Source organism: Olea europaea, chromosome 18, assembly GCF_002742605.1.
Source record: "Olea europaea var. sylvestris chromosome 18, O_europaea_v1, whole genome shotgun sequence".
NCBI classification, from domain to species: domain Eukaryota; kingdom Viridiplantae; phylum Streptophyta; class Magnoliopsida; order Lamiales; family Oleaceae; genus Olea; species Olea europaea.
Genome location: NC_036254.1, coordinates 26938381 through 26944627, shown reverse-complemented (window position 1 = coordinate 26944627; position 6247 = coordinate 26938381). Strand labels below are relative to the sequence as shown.

The following is a 6247-nucleotide window of genomic DNA, read 5'->3' as shown; positions in this document are numbered from 1 at the left end:
CCAATCCGTGAAAACTTCTTACTTCTCCAACTGTCTTCGGTGTAGGCCAATCACGAATGACTCTCACCTTTTCCTCGTCAACCATTATCCCCTTGGAACTGACTACATATCCCAAGAATAAAAGTCGCTCTGTCCACCAACTACACTTCTTTAAATTAATGAACAGTTTGTTATCTAACAACACCGCTAGCAAAGCTCGAAGATGCTTCATGTGTTCCTCCTCACTACGACTATAAATCAGTATATCATCAAAGTAAACCACTACATATTTTCCAATGAAAGGCCGCAATACCTGGTTCATAACTCGCATAAAAGTACTTAGCGCGTTGGACAGCCCGAAAGGCATCACCAACCATTCATAGAGCCCATCCTTAGTTTTGAATGTTGTTTTCCATTCATCCCCGGGTTTAACTCGAATCTGGTGGTACCCACTTCGAAGGTCGATCTTGGAGAACAACTTCGAACCATCCAGCATATCCAACATGTCATCCAATCTCAGAATTGGGAAGCTATACCGAACAGTGATTTTATTAATCATGTGACTATCAACGCACATCCTCCAACTGCCGTCTTTCTTTGGGACCAATAAGGTAGGCACAGCGCAAGGGCTCATGCTCTCATGAATAAACCCCTTCTTCAGTAACTCCTCTATCTTCTCCTGCAAATCTGATTTTCCTTCGGACTCATCCGGTAATGAGGCATATTCGGCAAACTTGCTTCAGGTACTAGGTTAATATTGTGCTGAATGTCTCTCAAAGGTAGGAGGTCATTTGGTAACTCATCAGATACCAGCTCGCTGAACTCATCCAAAAGGGACTGCACCGCTCCTGGTATCACCAACTCAGGTTGATTTTTCTCCTCTATAACGAGGGCTCGTACTACCACCACATGGACCTCGTGTGCTTACTTCACCTCTGACTTGAAATCAGCTACTGAAATTGCTAAAGAAAGTAGAGGTTGACCTTCTGTAGTAACCATAGTAGGGGCAGTTGGATTTCGTTTTGGGACCATGGCATTTTTTTACCCTCCCAATTGAAAACATACACATTATCACGCCCCCTATAGGCCACATCCACGTCAAACTGCCAAGGACGCCCCAACAACACATGGCTAGCATCCATGTCGACGACATCGCAAACCACTTCATCTCGGTAGTGCTGGCCAATTGAGATATGGACTTTACACACTTCTGTCACACTCACCTTAGGCCCCTTCTGAATCCACCCAATCACATAAGGTTTCGGATGCTTTTCAACCTGCAACTTCAGATGCTCCACCAGCCTCTTGGACACGAAGTTCTCACAACTACCAGTATCGATAATCAAATCGCAGACTTTACTTTGCACACTGCAACAAGCCTTAAAAATATTATTTCTCTATGAGGACTCCTCCACCTTTGTTGAGCACATGACACGCTGAACCACACAGTTTACAAATTCTCCTTGCTCTTTTGCAATTTTTGCTCCATCCAACAGTTCCTCCACTTCAGCCCCTTCCTCTACATACTGCTCATCTTCACCATCCTCTCCAGCATCCACAAAATTCACTGACCTCATGGCTGGCCATTCATTCGAGCAATGACCCAATTGGGGCCACATCTGTAGCACTTAAAACCAGCAGGTTTAGTATATGGATTTGGCGCTCGCAGGGCTTCCTTTGCAACTGTTGGTTGGCGAGTCCCAGCGTGGTTATTATTGGGGACAACACTTCTTTGGGCCTGATCAACAACAGACTTAGAAGGAGTCTGGACTTCACCATGAGTGAATCTGCCTCTGTTCGCTGTTGTGTAAGATGACTCACCCATGTCTTTCTTATGGTTGGAAAAACGAGCGGACATTTTCTCCATCAATTCTGCTTTCAGCACCAGGTTATGCGCCTCATCTACCGTCCACACCACATGCAGTCCAATCTTATCTCGAATGGATGGCTTTAATCCTCCCAGATACCTGGAAACTTGTTACACCTCTAACTCGCTTTGATTATTTTGAACAGAAAGTCTGGACCATTCCTCAGTATAGTTTGCAACTGATTTGCTTCCTTGCACACAATTCTGGAAACTTTGAAATATAAACTGTTCATAATCAGGTGGCAAGAACCTGCTCATCATAAGTTGTTTCATCCGCCTCCAAGATCGGATCGGTGCTTTGCCCCGACGTCGCCTATCCATCTGCAACCATTCCCACCAAACAGCAGCCCCACTTCTCAATTTATACGCTACCAATTTCACCTGTCGTTCCTCCGTAACCTCAGTAAAATCAAAGAACCTCTCGACCTCAGAAATCCAATCAAAAAATTCTTCAATATGCAATTTTCCATGGAACAATGGTATGCCTGCCCGAATCCTATAATCAAACTGATTCCGATTCAGTTGTGGATTTTCTGGGTATTCAGCAAATTCGTCCTCAGAATCCACATCGCTAAAATCTTCAGGTTGTTTGTTTCTTGCAACCCTATGAGGACGCCTGCCACCAGGTCGACCATTGGCATCTTCCTCACCTGGGGCCAGAACATTGACAGGCAAAGGGTTTGGTTGTTGCTCCAACAAACGTTGAACCATAGCCTCCAACCTCCCCATCGATTGCCGCTGTTCGTCAATTGCCACCCACAGTTTCGCATCTGTTTCCCTGAGACCAGCGTCGTGAGGATGAACTCTTCCTCCGTCGTTGTTGTGGGCCATTGAAGAACAAGGCAAATCCTCGCTTTGATACCACTTGACGTAGAATGGAAATAAGAAAAAAAAAACAAAAGATTTACCAACATAAATCTTGAAAATAAGAATATTGGAATTCTCCAAGAATGAAACTTGTATATTCTTCAATGATGACGGAAAACGTTCCAAAAGCCATTAAATAGGCGTCACAAGAAACCCTAAAACATAGAAAAAAATAAAACGTTCCAAAAATAGCGAAAATTCAAAACGAAAATACGAAAATTAATTATTCGAAGGCCTAAACGAAGGAATTTGGCTAAAATCCCAAGATCTCAGGCTTTGTCCCGAGTCCAATTTCTCGGGCCGTTTTTAATCAACCTACCAAATTTCAGCCCATTCCGACACCGTCGCGACAAATGACAACATTGCCTCTAGTACGATTTTTCTTTGTTAATTTTCTGTCCAACACTTCTTCAAACTGCAAAGCTAGTTATCCTATATCAGTAGATGACACAACAGGACTTGGACTTACAACCGAGCTTCAAAAGGCTTTGATCAAACTCGATCTGGATATTGATGACATTAGAGGGCAAGGGTATGATAACGGATTTAACATGAGTGGAAAGCACAAATCTGTGCAAAGAAGAGTACATGAAATGAATCCCTGAGCTTTCTATACTCCATATGACGCTCATAGTCTAAATCTAGCATTATGTGATATGGTGAATTGTTGTTCCAAAGCTATATCCTTCTTTGGAGTGATACAACACATCTACACTTTGTTTTCATCTTCTACCAAGCGATGACAAATTTTTAAAGATAATGTAAAAGGGTTCACAGTGAAGCCGTTGTCACAAATACGTTGGGAAAGTCATGTTGAGAGTGTGAAGCCTATAATGGAGCAAACTGCACAGATAAGTGAAGCATTACTTGATTTGGCAGAAACTAAATAAAGATCCTAAAGTAAAGAGTGAAGCTAAGGCGTTGGCAACAAATGAACTTCCGAATTTTGAGTTCTTGCTTGGCATGGTAATCTGGTACAGATTGTTGTAAGGCTGGCAAATCTCCCGAACCGATCGAACCGAACCCGAATCGAACTAAACCGAATCGAACCCGACGGTTCTTGTCAAATTAAATACCCGAACGGGTATCTGAATTGAGAACCGACGGGTACAGTTCGATTCTCGGTTCTAGACCAAGAACCGAAGAACCGAAAAAGAAACGAATCTTTCTAAATTTTTTTTATATTGAGTAAATCAAATTATTTTAATTTTAATTTTTTCTAAACAAATTAACAATTTCTAAATCCAAATTTTTGGCCCAATAATTTGTTTCATTTCTAATTTTTTAATTTTTGGCCCAATTACCCATTTTATTGTTCCATTTTTTAGCCCAACAAGATCTAATCCACTAAATAGCCCTAAACACCTACACTAAAGTGCATAACGTTGTCTTGACTCTTGCACTCACTCTCGTAGCCTCGCTAACATTCCAAAACCTATACAATTGTTGACCGACGCTATGACCTCCGTCGACCAAAACTTTGACCGTATCGATCATTTGAATAAGGTAGTCTACTAGTCTCAGACATTCCAAAATCATTGAATGTATCATTAGTTGTATTTATGGAATGTTGTTATAAATGTTAAATTTTTTAATCATAGTACAGAACCGAACTGAACCGAACCCGAACGGTTCTATAAATATATTTGGACCCAACGGTTCCATTTACTAGATACTCGAGAATTTTGGTTCGGTTCGATTCTCTTTAGAACCGAACCGACCCACGCCCACCCCTAGATTCTTGCATACAGTCGATATTGTGAGTAAATTTCCTCAAATCGAATCCATGGATATAGATCATACTATCGACCTATTGCCAAGGACTTGTTTCATTTTTTTGAAGATTATAGAGAAATTGGATTTCCCATTGCCATGGATGAAGCGACAAAAAAGGCAAACGAAATAGGAATTGAAGTTGTATTTACAGAAAAATGCATAATTCGAAGAAAAAAGTAATTTGATGAAAACTGTAGTAATGAGGTAAATCAATCGGCGGAAGAATCATTTAGAGTTGAGTACTTTGTTTTTATAATTGATCAAGCTCTATCTTCTCTGAGAACTCGATTTGAACAATTCAAACAATATGATAATATATTTGGATTTTTGTTTAATTTGAAGAGGTTAAGGAGTGCAACTTTATCAAGTTTGTTGAACTCTTGTATAAATCTTGAGAAATATCTTGAACATGATGAGCTTTCGGATATCAGTGGAGATGATTTATGTTCGGAGTTACAAGTCTTGAAAATTTATTTACCAAATGAAACAACAAGAGCAATTGAAGTGCTACACTATTTGAATACATTGGATGTTTGTTTCTCAAATACTTATATTGTTTACAAAATTTTGTTAACCATACCGGTTACAGTTGCATCTGTGGAAAAAATTTTCTCGAAATTGAAGTTGATTGAGACCTATCTCCGATCAACTATGTCACAAGAAAGATTAAACGAGTTGTCTGTGTTATCAATAGAAAAAGAAATGGTTGAACAGCTAAGTTATTCTGATTTGATTGATATTTTTACCTCTAAAACAGAAAGACGAATAGTATTTAACTAATTGTTTGAAATCTTTAATTTGATAATTGATAATATAAATCGTTTCTATGATATATTTCGTTGATGTTTTAATGTTAGTTTTTTAAGTTAGCAATGAGTAGCATAATACACCTTTGAATTTTGTCGCTTGGGAGGCCTAATTTTCATCGTTCGCCTCAGGGCCCATCAAACACTGGACCAACTCTACATACAGTTGCCAGGAATTCTTAAACCAACACGCCGAGCCACTGCCGGAGCAGACGCTGGCTTGATCGAGGCATTGCCCATTTAGAAATAGTTTCGTGTTTTATTGTCGGATTGGATCAAATTGATTTGATCAAATGTAAGCAGAAAGGGATTAGAGTCACTAACACTCCTGGTGTTTTGACGGATGATGTGGCTGATTTGGCGAATAGATTAATGCTGGCGGTGTCCGGAGAATTTGCGTGTGTGATAAATATGTGAGGAAGGGGCTGTGGAAACTTGGTGACTTCAAATTGAATACCGAGGTTAAATTATGTTCTTGCTTATTTTCTTTTTGGTTAAAGATTGAATTTTTAATCAGGCAATTCTCATTTGATTGTGGAAATGTTATTGATATTCATTTTCCAAATTATTATTGGATTGGTTTAAGTGGGAGAGAAAAATGTTGAATTTATTAGCTATTAGATGAGCATATCTGTTAGGATTTTTCGCTATCTTTAAGTACTCTCGATATTTTATTGACTTGAATTTGTTATATTTTGAATGTCTTGTCGTAAGAAGCTGTCCAATGGGATTTGATGCTCAGTCAGGCCAAATACATTTTAGTCAATAACTTAGTTGGATTAATAATTGTCTATCTGCTTACCCGTTTATGACAAATTTTAGCACATTACTTGTTAATGTTGTTAATAAGACTGAGGATAATGCCTTGTCCTAACCGTTCAAATTCTCCTACAGGGCTCCAAAGTCGCGGGAGAGATGATGACATATGACTTGCCCTGAAGTGAAATGAATA

At 39.5% G+C, this 6247-nt stretch overlaps 1 pseudogene; it reads left to right on the top strand.

Annotated features, from left to right (window-relative positions):
• Positions 1-5140: 5140 nt before the first annotated feature.
• The window catches only part of LOC111366939, a 2250-nt pseudogene continuing 1143 nt past the window's right edge, over positions 5141-6247 (top strand).